The sequence below is a fragment of the Trachypithecus francoisi genome, unplaced genomic scaffold (genome assembly GCF_009764315.1).
Source record: "Trachypithecus francoisi isolate TF-2019V2 unplaced genomic scaffold, Tfra_2.0 Lachesis_group1, whole genome shotgun sequence".
Taxonomy (NCBI): domain Eukaryota; kingdom Metazoa; phylum Chordata; class Mammalia; order Primates; family Cercopithecidae; genus Trachypithecus; species Trachypithecus francoisi.
Window position 1 is genome coordinate 90,052,821 of NW_022681454.1, and position 15,489 is coordinate 90,068,309.

At 34.9% G+C, this 15,489-nt stretch overlaps 1 long non-coding RNA gene across 1 annotated transcript in view; it reads left to right on the forward strand.

The window, feature by feature from the left end:
• Positions 1-15,489, forward strand: part of LOC117085680 — a 439,146-nt gene that overhangs the window by 348,416 nt on the left and 75,241 nt on the right. The window lies entirely within an intron of this gene.

Below are 15,489 nucleotides of genomic sequence, written 5' to 3' on the forward strand. Positions count from 1 at the left end.
CTGCCTTTGAAGATAAAGGAAGCTAGGATCGAAGAAATGCAGGCAAGCTGTGGAAGCTTAGAATTACCCTTGGCAAAAGCCAGCAAGAAAAGGGGGCCTCCGTCGTACAACTGCCAGAAACTGAATTCTGTTAACAAACTGCGAGTGCCTGGAAGTAAATTCTCTTCCAGAGCCTCCAGAAAAGAATGTAGCCCTGTCCACACCTTGATTTTAGCTTAGTAATGCTCATGTTGCACTCCTGACGTTCAGAACTGTGAGATAATAAAACTTCTGTTGTTTTAAACCATGACGTTTCTGGTAATTTGTTACATCAGCAAAAAAAAAAAAAAAAAAAAAAAAAAAAAAAAAAAAAAAAAAACCCAGTACATTAAGTTATTGATTGTATGGTTGAATATCTTTGCTCCTCCCTTTGCCTTTACATTCCTTTCTTTTTGCATACTCACGTTTACCTTTCCCAGACTCAGCCTAGTCACACCACACACACAGCACAGGAATCTTCTCTGATGATTCCAGCTTATACTGATCATTTTCTTCTCTGAATTTTCTTATGTGTACAACACACTTACTGCATTTTGTGTTGCATTATTGCCTAATTGTGTGTTATACTTAATTACCCTGTTAATAATAATTTTGTGTGCATATATTTTGTTTTCCATGTGGATTTGCAAACAGAGAATTAGGAGGATAATGGTGCTTATGAAATACTCATTGATTGATTCATGTTTTTTTAGTTTTCAAAATATTTCTAACAAATCAAATAATTATTAGGTGACTCAAAAAAAGTTTCAGTGTTTTAAAACAGATTTCTGGCCTTAATTTTGTAGAAAAAAGAAAGAAAAAAAAAAAAACAGATGCATTAAGAGAAAACGATCCTGCACATTGCCTTTAGGACATCCAATAAATCACTAAAAAGAAGTGAAGCATATAAAATCAAAACATACACAACCTTTTAGAAACAGCAGGTATAGCTCAAGTTCTATAACAGTAAAGCAGCTGGTGTTAGCAGTGGGTAAATAATTTATATAGGACTGAGAGGCAGTTGGAAAGACATTTCAATGTCAACTTTTTAACATATGAGATTTTCAAATTAATAAATATAGTGTATTTGTGGTTGTGACTACTAAAAATAAAATTCACTGAAAATTAAGACATAATTCTACTAATGAGTTTATTCTAGAAAACCTGACAGTTTCATTTGGCATGAAAATTCATATGTTCTTTTTATTTCATTGGAAAAACATGCTGAAATATAGTATTGGTTTTTTATTTTTAAAAAGTAGGTCTGGCCTGGCACTGTGACTCACGCCTGTAGTACTAGCACTTTGGGAGGCCAAGGCGGGCAGATCACCTGAGGTCAGGAGTTCGAGACTAGCCTGGCCAATATGGTGAAAACCCGTTTCTACTTAAAAAAGAAAATAGCCAGGCATGGTGGCAGGCACCTGTAATCCCAGATACTAGGGAGGCTGAGACAGGAGAATTGCTTCAACTCAGGAGGGGGAGGTTGCAGTAGGTTGAGATCATGCCATTGTAATTCAGCCTGGGTGACAAGAGTGAAACTCCTTCTAAAAAAAAAAGTAGGTCTGGTTGATGGTAGAAAAAGAATATAAGCATAATTAGGAACCTGATAATCAGAGGTTTGCTTAGCAAAAATAGGTGAAAGAATCACTTAATATTCCTTATTTTATAAAGAGTAGGCTTGAAACTAATTTCTAATATATACCTTATGAAACTAAGAAACTTATTTTATAGGTAATGCACAAATAAGACACTTAGCCTCTAGAATTGAAAGCAGTTACTGGAACTTTATTCAGAAGGGTTTCCCCCTATCTACTTATCTTACTAGCATCTCCTAATATAAATTTTAGCCTATAAAAATACTTGTCATCTCCTTCAAAGAAGTTCTAAGGAAACAAAAGATAATATATACAAATCAACCAAGCAGTGTTCACTGAGTCTCTGTATTGTGCACTGTTGCTGTTAGCTTCAGAGGAGACAGCAGGCAGAAAAAGGTCATACATAAGAGAATGAGTTATGATCTGGTCACCAGAAAGCCTGCTGCAAAATAGCTGAAGAATGAGGAAAGCTATGTAAGAAAATAAAGGCAAAGAGTACATAACACTGTAAGACTTCACGAACTCAGCAGATCTTAAGAAAACTCTTAGATCTGCAGAATCTGGGTTGGTTTTTGAAATGCCCTCTCACACTTTACCTTTCTCATCCTACTCAAACCTTTAATATCTAGGTCGACAGTTATCTCAACTCTATGGAGTAATTTTATTATGTACCCACACAAAATTATTCCACTGTTTTACAACCACTCTAGCTATTTCACATTTGTCCACATTTCTAGCCATATGCACTTGGATAGTTACTTAAGCACTCTGTGCCTCAATGTTCTCATCAGTAACATAACAGTTTCTATCTCATAGGATTATTGTATTACATGAGTTTCTACAAAATACTTAGAACAGTGTTTGTCACATAGTAAGTGCTAGCTTTTAGTATAAAAGTGTTTTATGTTTAGGAGCTGATATTATAAAATACAAGGTCATTAAGAGCAAAATATGCCTTATTTTTACAGAAGTAAATGTATTCTCTTTCAGAGTATAGGTGATTAATAGCTATTGTTGAATTGGAGTGACTATGTAGAAAAAGAAAATGTTTTAGGTAAAAGAAACAAGAAATTATATGTGTGGTTGTGATTAAGCTTTCATACCATAGTTCTGGTTTAATTGAATTAGGTTTTAATATTATTCCTATCAGTTAAATGGCTTATATGCACATTAATTTGACTTGAATTGGACATGTATGTTTAAATATGCTAATTTTTATAAAACTATCCTATGAATATATATGAACTATGTGTAAGCAATGTATGGTTTATGTATTTAAGAAATTAATTTGTTTCTAATAACTATATTTTGAGTTAGAAACACTAGAAGGGACAGCATGAATTTTAAGTATACTGGCTTAAGAGAAAGAAGATAATTGACATGTTTGGGTGAACATCTTTTACCTCATATTTTCATTTTTGCTAAATTTGAGACCTAATGGGAGCCTTAAACTTTTTTATCTTGAAAAACAAAATTGAAGGAAATGTTTTTGAGAAACTTTGCTGTTAGAAAGATTTTGTTTTTATTTCCATCAGAATGTCATATAAATTACACAAATCAAATCTGTTGACATCCCAAGAATATTATAATTACATGTTCTTATGAATTACATGGGAATTGCACATACTGTGAACAGCATTGTAATTATTATGTAATATGTATTATAATTTATCCTACAGAAATAACAAAGTTTTGTAAGTAAAGTAATAAATGTGTTGCTATATTACCATAATTGACAAGTAATTGATAAGTTATCTTCTTTAGGACAAAATGGTCACTAGTAAGAATGGACCCAATTCAACTTTTAATTTAAAATACTCATTAAATTTAAGATGAGCTTTGGGTATCTAAAACAATCAGTCATAGAAATAAAGTCAAAAGTTGGTTTCCATAGACTGGTAGAGAGAGAAATGTGGAGTTGCTGCTCAACAAGTATAAAGTTTCATTTATGCAAGATCAATACATTCTAAAGATCTGCTCTACAACATTGTGTTTATAGTTAACAACACTGTATTGTATACCTTACATTTTGTTGAGGATAGATCTTATGTTAAGCGTTTCTGCCATAGATTTTTAAATTATACTTTAAGATTGGGATACATGTGCACAACATGCAGTTTCATTACATAGGTATACACGTGCCATGGTGGTTTGCTGCACCCATCAACCCATCACCTACATTAGGTATTCCTGCTAATGTTATCCCTCCTCTAGCCCCACATCCTGATAGGCCCCGGTGGGTGAAGTTCCCCTTCCTATGTCCATGTGTTCTCATTTGTCAACTCCCACTTATGAGTGAGAACATGCAGCGTTTGGTTTTCTGTTCTTGTGATAGTGTGCTGAGAATGATTCTTCTCAACTTCATGCATTTCCCTGCAAAGGACATGAACTCACCCCTTTTTTATGGCTGCATAGTATTCCATGGTGTTATGTGCCACATTTTTTATCCAGTTTTTATACCATTAACCCATCATTATACTATGTTGGATTGGTTCCAAGACTTTGTTATTATGAATAGTGCCACAATAAACATACGTGTGCATGTGTCTTTATAGTAGATTGATTTATAATCCTTTGGGTATATACACAGTAGTGGGATTGCTGGGTCAAATGGTATTTCTAGTTCTAGATCCTTGAGGAATCACCAAACTGTCTTCCACAATGGTTGAACTAATTTACATGACCACGATAAAAAAAAAAAAAAAAAAAAAAAAAAAGCAGTGGATTGAGTCATGAAAGGTCAAGAAACTTCAGAATGAAATTTTACACATAAATATTCAGAATTTTAAAAAAACTTAGTCTATTGTATTTAATACAAGTTCAATTTGAAACCTATATGATAAAATGTATGCAATTTTAAAAGCATTTTTAACTGAATCCTAAATGTTTCTTGTTGACTTTTAACTTCTGATTTGTGTGTCTGCACATATATATGTAAATTTTGGATTACTTAATAGTCTTCTGAAAACAATTTTGAAAGGTAAAACAGACTTTACATAAAAAATGATTCCAACGTTTAAAATGCTTACTATGTGCTGGATATTAAGCACGTTACATTTATTGAACCCCGTGAGTCAGACGCTTATATAATTGATTCAGATAACTCATTTAAAGCTCACTATAATCCTATCAGTAGATGCTGTTACCATCCCCATTTTCTAGGTGAGGAGCTAGGGCACAGTGTAGTAAGGTGACAGTCCTAACATCATAGTATAATGATGGATTAATGGTATTCAACTCTAGCAGGTAATTACAGAATCCAGGCTCTTAATCACCATGCTAACCATCTTCATTCAAATGGAAAACAGATAAGGAAGACAGAAGTTTAAAGGTGTTTTACTGTGAATGAAGAACACCACCACCACCGCATTTCTTTAATAGCCTTACACACTTTAAAGTAGCACTTTTCAGATGGGACACATTTATTGCTCCAAGGGGATAGGTACAAAGTAAATAAAATTTCCCCATGGCCCATACTGCTGTCTCATCCTGAAAGTATGAGTCACTTTTTTCAAAGTGTGATTCATGTAATATATAACATCATGTTAGGTGCTCTTTTCAAAAGCTTACCTTTCGATAGGATTGTATGTCTAGAATTACAAACCTGTACGATCAAGAGTAAGTTACCCAGCCATTCAAGGATTCAGTTTTTCTGTCTGTAAATGATCCCATTAGACTGAATAAGTTCTAAGCATATTTTAGATGAGTTTAGGATATACAATAGAGAAAAAAATGCAGGCTTCGTAGGCAGAGGGCCAGTTTCACTGATGAAGTTACCAATTTACTGAATCTCTACTTTTACTACTGTGAAATTGAGATGAAAATAATCTATTTTACAGAATGGTTGTGAGGATTAACTTAACTAGCTAGTGCACACTCAATAAACATTAGCTATTATTCTTATAAAATAATATAATAATTTTATTTACTATAAAATTTGTCCCAATTGCAAATGATTATTTGCCATGGAGTTTATTACTAAGGAAAGTTAATTTAAAATAACTGACATGGAATTTTAAATGATCTGGTGAGATTTAAATGATTCTATTAGTAGGTTTTTAATGCGCTTGATTAAATGTCTTTGAAATACCATGCTTAGTCAGGGATATAGCTTTTACTTACCTCCTAATACAAAGTCCCAATTGTTCTACAGATGATTCACATCTTGAAAGGGTGTAAAAAGTGATTCTACACTAATTTTCAATCCAACTTGAATTTCTGTTTCATTATTTTCTAATGAAATTGAATTTGGTAATACTTGACACCTGATAAGATTTTGTTTATCTTGCTATAAAAAATAGATTAATACGGTAGATTTCCACAGAGTTCAGTCTTGGCTATCACATTTTAGAGCCACATAAAAATTCTCATCCATCTGCTTACAATATTCTATCTTTATGGCTTTTCATAAGCAATATTGCTTTCAGTTTGGTATTGAATTTTAAGAAACCAAAATATAATTGTACACATTGTATATTTCTGTAATGAAACTGAGGTAAACACAATTGTCTACATTCCTTTGTCACTTTTTATGGACAACATTTATTCAAAATGCAGTGGATATGTGAACAAATTTGAGTCTTTTTTTTTTTTTTTTTTTTTGAGGCGGAGTCTCGCTCTGTCGCCCGGACTGGAGTGCAGTGGCCGGATCTCAGCTCACTGCAAGCTCCGTCTCCCAGGTTTACGCCATTCTCCTGCCTCAGCCTCCTGAGTTTCTCCTGACCTCGTGATCCGCCCGTCTCGGCCTCCCAAAGTGCTGGGATTACAGGCTTGAGCCACCGCGCCCGGCCTTGAGTCTTTATAATATGGCAAATGCAGTTGCCTTGCTTTTGGAAAATAAAGCATCCTAAAATTGGCATCAATTACTAATTAGAATGTTAGAGTTTAAAATAAGACTGTGATCATCAGAGAATGATTGGACTACTGAGACTGTAGTACATCATCACCGGATGGTCTAGGTGCGGTCCCAACTTGATTTTCTTTCTCCACTCATATTTTCAGATTTTTCATCGGACTCTCTGTTTATTTCCAACCCACATTTCATGCCCTGTGTATAATTATGAGTAATATATTCTTTTAAATATTCGTAGGTACAATTTCTGTACCTTACTTTTTTCACTTGTTTCTTAGATTTATAGGTATTGATAATGTATAATTCTCTCCTTTTGATACATTATTGCATTTTAGTGTTGTTTGAAATCCCACGCAATGAAAAGTACTTTATTAATCATCACTCTATGGTCTATCTATTATTTTTCAAAATCTTTAGAAATGCAAACAATGCTGTAATCAACATCTTCCTGTGTATATCTATTTATACGTGCCAAGTTTCCTGCAGGTTTCTGAAATCTTCTTTATGCTTATCAATTATGAAAAGATGAAAGGCAAAAGGATAGTTCTGAGGGAAACATATTACCTCTCCAAGACAGGAATAAATAGAGCACTGATTTATCTTGTTTCAAATTAAAGAGTTTTTGATAATATTGATTCTTCTATTATCATAATACTTTTTCATTTCAAGCAATTATTTCATTTTTATGCCATCACAGAATAAAATGCAAATATTATGTACTAATCCTACCTTATTTCTCCCTTAAGAATTATAGATTCCATTTTGGTCTTTCAGAGACATAATTTCAGATGTTCTTGACTAATGGTTTGTGATATCTATATCTATTTCTCTTTCAATTTAAGTATGTTCTAATGATTCTTGCAAAGTACCATATGATGAAACAATAATCTTTTTTAAAATAGGTACTATACTATCATAACATTTAGCTATTAACCTTATTTGTTTTTATTTGTGTTTATTGTTTTAAAAGTACATAAAAATGCCATTTGACACCAAAATAAACATTTGTTAAGAACTCATTATGTGCCAAATTCTGTTACCATTTTTATTATTTATTCACCTAAATATACTATTTATTTGGATCAATACAATATCACATTGTAGATTAAGAAAGCAAGAGTGAGAAAGCAAAAATTTGTAAATATGTTGAAGCAAACATATGAGAGCAAAATTCTTAATTGCTAGGTTTTTGTTGATTTTTGTTAATAAGGCCACAAACTTTACTGATATTTAGCCACATGATAAATATACTTAAATTAACCTGTCTTATACTCATGTTGTCATGAGTAAAATCTCAAGCATAAGAATTTTATTATATTTTATCTGAAAATATATTAAGTACTATTGAATGTAATTCTATTGTCTATAATATTACGTGTTTTTTTCCTTTGGCATGCTTTAAAAAATTAATTAAGATAAGTATATTCTGTACTAGAAAATTTTTATCATTATAAAACTGTCTATATTAAACAGACTAGATAGATCTGAGACATACAACCTATGCCTCATATCTATATTTTCACTTCACTAGCAATGTGTTTATAACATTGTGCAACACTTTAAAAAAATTTTAACTTTTATTGTTTATATTTCATGTATTTTACAAATACATGTTATGTTGGAAAATAATTGAGACTAGAAAGACATAATTTATCATTCAAATCCTCTTAAAGTATCTTGGTTGGGATTCTTGGTATATATGTTCAGAACATAAGTATTTTCACATAAAATTATATACAATAAGCATTCAAAAGAATAAGGGAAAAAAGCTATTACAGTGGTATACCATGGTATTCCAGGCATTGTTTTTAAACTTGTGCCTGTGTGTGAATATAGTGGATATTGTTCTCTTAGAAAATATTGTTAAAACAGTTTTTTTTTTTGCATAGGGTACGTGTATTATGTGAAACGTATTAGATTTTAAATTTACTTTACAAAGACTATGGGAAATCTGAATATTGACTTCATTCTAACCTCTGCTGATTTCCCAGTTAAACTATTGATTATTTTGATTACAGTGCACCAGTATGCACATGTGTACATATGGACAACTGTTTTTATTTTTTATTTTGTTAACATTTTATTTGTTTTACATAAAGTTAACAAGCACCCAATTTATTGCTGAAAGAATATTAAATGTGTTATTTATTTCTCAATTGACTTACCTTTGAAATACAATTATTTTCCAAAAACAATAAAACAAAAAACATAAAACAACAACAACATTATGGACACATGGCAAAACAGTATCATTCAGCAAAGTTGAAAACCATTTTAGAAATGTTCTATTATATGAATGTACTACATATTTATTTTCCTACTTCTTTAGCTTCTCAAATGAATGCAAACTCTGATTCTTTTGTACACTTTTATGAGTGCGATTTTGTACATCTACATACCATGACTTTTTAGTCAAGTGCCAAACCTATTAATTATGGAAATCCTCTAGCGTTTTATTGGTTCTTTCATTCATGTAAACAATCTGTTTTATTGTGTATAATCCTTTTTAAAGTAAAAATTTGGCTAGGTATGCCGGGAGCGGTGGCTTACGCCTGTAATCCGGGCACTTTGGGAGGCCGAGGTAGGAGGATCACGAGGTCAGGAGATTGAGACCATCCTGGCTAACACGGTCAAATCCAGTCTCTACTAAAAATACAAAAAATTAGCCTGGCGTGGTGGCAGGCCCCTGTAGTCCCAGCTACCCCTGAGGCTGAGGCAGGAGAATGGCATGAACCTGGGAGGCGGAGCTTGCAGTGAGCCGAGATTGCGGCACTGCACTCCAGCCTGGGCGACAGAGCAAGACTCCGTCTCAAAAGAACAACAACAAAAACAAACAAACAAACAAAAAAATTGGCTAGCTAATACATTCACAGAGCTCAATTTTGGAAATATCAAAGTATAAACTGTGAAATGCTTTTCTTTCACTATTTTTTCCCAGCCACCCCGTTAATTCAACTTTAGAAACTATGGTTATTAGTTTTCTAGGTATACTTCCAAAAAGAGTGTTTTCACATATATACTTACACAGCAACATTTCTTCCTTTTTTAAAAATTTTTATTTATTTATTTTTTGAGATGGATTCTTGCGCTTGTTGCCCAGGCTGGAGTGCAATGGCGCGATCTTGTCTCACTGCAACCTCTGCCTCCAGGTTCAAGCGATTCTCCTACCTCAGCGTCCCAAGTGTTTGGACCAACAGAGGCAAGATGGTGCAGTTCTGGGTTCTTCACGGTCAACTTTCCTGCTCCGGGAAAGACACAGATCGACTGCGCAGGCACAACCCGACCTCCCACGGAGAAAAACCGGAACCCGCCTAGCCACGCCTACCGCCCATCCCCTGACCTGCCTATGTACCGCCCACTGCCCGCCCACTCCCAGGCCCAGGACATAAAAGCCGCTCCCTGCGGGTGGCGGGGGGAGCCCTGCGAGCACTTCCTCAGCCCCCACTCCTGTCGGGACTGCAGGAAGTACGCCCAGAGCTCCACCGGGCGACTCTCTCGGCCTCCTTTCCCGGAGGCCGACAGACCTCACCTGCCACACCTTCTTCCCTGAAGCTAGGTGACCAAAAAAATAAATTTGCAGTTTTGCTCCTAGCCTTGCCTGTTCGCTGGTCCTTTAATACTCACCCTGGTGAGCCTGGAGAGCAAATCAGTTTCCTGGAAAGCAAATCACCAAGTAGCTGGGATTACAGGCAGGCTACCATGCCAGGCTAATTTTGTATTTTTAGTAGAAATGGGATTTCCCTATGTTGGTCAGGCTATTCTCAAACTCCCGACTTCAGGTGATCTGTCCGCTTTGGCCTCTGAAGGTGCTGGAATTACAGGCGTGAGTCACCAAGCCCGGCCTCTTCCCATTTTTATCTAAATTGAAGCATTCTATACAATTGTTTAACACTTTGTTATTTTAATGAAGGATATATGTTTTAGATTTTTCTAAATTAGTTCACAGGTTTATTTATTTATTGATGGTTCCATGCTGCATACTTTTTCATTGCATTTTCCATTGTATAGATGTAACATAATTGATATGGTTTGGCTCTGTGTCCCCACCAAATCTCATCTCGAATTATAATCCCTACTTGTGGAGGGAGGGACCTGGTGGGAGGTGATTGGTCGCGAGGGCAGTTCCCCCCATGCTGTTCTCATGATAGTGAGGGAGTTCTCGTGAGATCTGATGGTTTAAAAGTTTGTGGCAGTTCCCCATCCACCCCCTCTTGCTGCCTTGTGAAGAAGCTTCTTGCTTCTTCTTTGCCTTCTGCCATAAGTGTAAGTTTCCTGAGGCCTCTCCAGCCGTGAGGAACAGTGAGTCAATTAAACCTCTTTTCTCTGTAGATTGTCCAGTCTCAATTAGTTCTTTATAGCAGTGTGATAATGGACTAAAACCATAATTAATTTAATTAAATACCTATTTATAGACATCTGTGAATAGAATTATAGTACAAATAATACTATAATGAATAACTCTCTATGTGCATATGTATAGAATAAATTCCATGAAGATGATTTGCATATTTAATAAATATATAGATTTATTTCAATAGATATAGACAAACTTTTCTGTATCAGGCTTTAAACAATTTACCACGTACTAGCATTTTATGAGTGTCTGTTTCCTATACCCTCATCAACAGAATATGTTATCAAACTTTTGTACTTTTATTAACTGATAGGTGAAAAATTTATGTAGATTTATTTGCACCTCTCTAAGAATAAATGAAATTGAGCTTATTTCATAATCATAAAAGGGACATATTTTCCTTTTTGTGAACTGTCTTTTTCTTTTTTACTACTGGATTTTTGTATTGTGTTACTGATTTTTAGGAGATTTATACATTAGGGAAATTAGCTCGCTGTGGTAATAGAACTTCTATATTCCCCGTTTTAAAAATGTTGATTGTAGTTGTTTTTAATTTTTATGTTATTGAAGTTATATTTTGTTCTATTAAGTTTTGGTTTCGGAAAGGCTTCTCCCATTCTGATAGTATGAAAGTAAAGAAAATGTGTATTATGGATCTAATAAGGGTATGTATGAGGTACTATATCAGTTGCTATTATCAATATCTCCCTGCTCAGAATGGTATTTGGGGAGGTAATCAATGTGAAAATGACTGAGAAATATTATGTTGAATAAAATAAGTGATATAATAAAATATAAGCCACATTAATTTACTCTTTATTATATTGATTACCAATTATAATTTTCAGTTATGTGAATGAAAATTTGATTAGCAATTCTTCTCTCTCAGACTCCACTAAGCTCCGTGAGATTTAGAAAGTATAGTCACGTGTCATGTAACAACATTTCAGTCAATGCCAAACTACATATGTCTGTGGGTGGTCCTGTAAAATTATAATGGGACTGAAAAGCTCTTATCACCTGGTGACATTGTGGCCACCATAACGTCATAGCACAATTGCTTTATTTCTTGATAAATGTAGTGTAGCCTAAGTGTACAGTGTTTATAAAGTCTACAATAGCGTACAGTAATTTCCTAGGCCTTCACAGTCACTCAACACTCATTCACTGACTCACCTAAGGCAGCTTCCAGTACTGCAACCTCCAAACAAGGCAAATGCCCTCCCTACACAGGTGTACCATTTTTTATTTTGCATACTCTATTTTTAGTTTCCTTTTTAAAATATAGACATATGTTTGGATACACAAACATTTAGCATTGTGTTACAGTATTCTGTTAATATTGCCTACAGTGTTCAGTGCAATAACATTTGTAGCCTAGGAGCAATGGGCTATACCACAGAGCATAGGTGTGCCACAGGCTATACCATCTAGGTTTGTGTAAGTACATCTTCTGATATGTGCACAACAATGAAATCACCTAACCAGGTGTACATGTTGTTAGACGATGCATGACTGTACATCTGTCTTGTTTATCAAAGTGTCCCAAGAGGCTAGCCCAGAGCCTAGAAAATGGTAGACACTTAAACATCTACTTACTGAATAATAAACCAATGTTTATCACAGTGCCTCACACTGTAAACTAAGTCTACCTGGAAAGACACATGTTTAAGCAAATAATCATAGTATATGTTCTGAGAAGTAACACTAATAGGGACAAGGTATTGAGACTGCTTGAGGAAGGAGCTCCTGATTCTGTCTGAGGGTGACTTCTGGAGGGAGCCTTATCAACTGAGCACACAATCTTGAATTATGGTACTCCAGCTACACAAAATATTCAGAAGGACTAAAAGTCATAGCAGAAAAAGGGAAGCAACATAGCAGAAAAAGGGAAGCAACAAAAACAACTGTAATGGTTTGTTTTAACTGCTACAGACTTTTTGTTTGTTCTTTTGTTTGTTTGTGGAATGACTGGTATTTTTGGTAGTAGGGGAATGTTAAAATAGAGGTACTTAATTTAGGAATATCATGTGGAATAGGTTATATTTGTAATTAGAATATTGAAAAACGATGGAGCATCTCAATAGACAGAAAATCAATGGGAAGGGTCCAGGTCTAAAAGAACATGTTCAAAGTTACAGAGAAGTCATAAAGTACTTAAAAAAAAAAAAAAAGGTATTATTTAGAACAGCAGGAGCCTAACAAAAGCAATAAGGGTAAAAACTGAGATAGGGTGTCCTCTTAGAGAAGTTTAAAAATGAAAGAGTGTAAGGTTACCAATTCAATATCTTAATAAAATAATTTTTTGTTTGTTTTTCATTCCTGAATGTAGTTATGAGAAGCAAGAATATCCACAGCTTTCCATAACTGGTGTGAAGATTGATGGTAGTTTTTTTCTGTTTTATTTGTTTTATCTCATAAATATTTCCCAATAGTAGCTATTTTACAGAATATAATAAGAGACTAAGAGTATTGATCTAAATCTGAACTTGCCACAACATGTTCCTATGATGCAAATGAGCCAAGGATTTTCTTTACAACTTGTCCTCTTAGGTCATGAACCATTCCAAGATTCCCCTTGGCTCAGGGTCCTGGTGCTTTCCAATGATGATGACCTCAGATATTTTTATGAGTCTATATTCTTTACTTTTTAGTTTGAAATTTATTTAGAGCACTTTTCAAAATAGTTTCTTCCTGAAATGGCAATAAAGTTTTGTTGCTGTTGTTTGTTAGTTTGTTTTGTCTATGTTCCATGATGTTTAATGAATTTCCCTGCTGGCACGTGCGTGGGTAATATGAAGGTTTGGTGGCAGCAGCTGAACATTTTCTTGTTAGTGCGACAATGCTTATCTAACACTTTTTATGTTATTTCATGTATAACAAAAGTGTCTAGGCTGGGCGTGGTGGCCCACGCCTATAATCCCAGCACTTTTGGAGGCTGAGGTGGGAGAATCACTTGAGTACAGGAGTTTGAGACCAGCATGGACAACATGGTGAAACCCTGTATCTACAAAAAATATTTAAAAATTAGCTGGGAGTGGCAGCTGCGTCTGTACTCTCAGCTACTCTGGAAGCTTAGGTGGGAGGATCACCTGAGCCCATGAGATCAAGGTTGCAGAGACTTGTGATCACGCCATTGCACTCCAGCCTGAGTGACAGAGTGAGAGCCTGTCTCAAAAAAAAAAAAGGTTTTTTTTTTTTTTTTTTTTTTTTTGAGACGGAGTCTCGCTGTGTCGCCCAGGCTGGAGTGCAGTGGCGCGATCTAGGCTCACTGCAAGCTCCGCCTCCCGGGTTCCCGCCATTCTCCCGCCTCAGCCTCCGAGTAGCTGGGACTACAGGCGCCCGCCACCGCGCCCGGCTAGTTTTTTGTATTTTTAGTAGAGACGGGGTTTCACCGTGTTAGCCAGGAGGGTCTCGATCTCCTGACCTCGTGATCCGCCCGCCTCGGCCTCCCAAAGTGCTGGGATTACAGGCTTGAGCCACCGCGCCCGGCCGAAAGGTTTTTTTTTTTGCTAGAAGTAAACATTTAGGAAATTCAAAATGCAAACTTGCTTTAAATACTTGAAAATAAATTGCTTTCTCTTATTTTTCATCTTCTGAGAGTTAGAAGATTGTTAGAAAAGATTTCGGCACCATCTATCGTGCTTCTTAAAGCATGTGTAGTATTAAATTACAGGAATTTATATGTGGTTCTTTTATATATTTTTTGAAAACTTATGAACTACTGAGAAGTATTTATGCTAACAATTTTAATTAGATGCAAGAAAGTAAAATAAGGTATTTATACTATTTAAAACTTTATTTGAGCTATCCCCACTAATTATTTTGGCATGCTTTCATGTAAAAAAACTCAACTTTCATTTGGAGTTTATAGTTTTGAGCCCAGCCTATAATTTGCTTTTTGTCTTACTTTTGTTTGAATCAAACCACTATATTGTACAAAACTGTGCTTATGTGATTATAATTGGAACACAACATCATAAGTAACTGAGATCAACATACCAAAGTAGTAGGAGAAAGCTCCTTGGATTAACTGTATTTGAGCAATAGTCTTTTTTCTGATCTCTTCCCATCCAGTTGTGGCTCCCTGCAATCAGTTTTCATCACTGAAGGTAGATTAATTTTGGTATCACTCTATACATTTTATTATTAGGTTAGTTCAAACATTATTATGGGTTTTGCCATTACTTTCAATGTCAAGAATCACAATTACTTTTGTACCAACCTAATAAGACTTTCTATTTTATGCCATCTTCCCTCTTACTTTCTGTGATCTAGGCACATTGAATTTATTTCAGTTCCTCAAAGTTTTGTTTTTGTTTGGTAGGATTTTAAATTAAGGTAATATATATAAATCACACACAGTACTACATGGCATATAGCAAGCTTTCAATAAATGTACTGCTATTTATGTTGTTTTGCCTAAGAACTTATGAAAAAAGGATATATGAATCAGTTAAACACCTCTTGGCCAGGCTGGTCTCAAACTCCTGACCTCAGGTTACTCACCCACCTTGGCCTCCCAAAGCGCTGGGATTACAGGTGTTAACCACCACACCCAGCCTTTTGCTTCTTCAAGCTAATGAAATGCCAGATGATGGAGAAAACGTTTATATATTTGTAGTATGTTGTCCTTGCTTGAGAGCTACTACTGATTAAAGTAAGCAAGG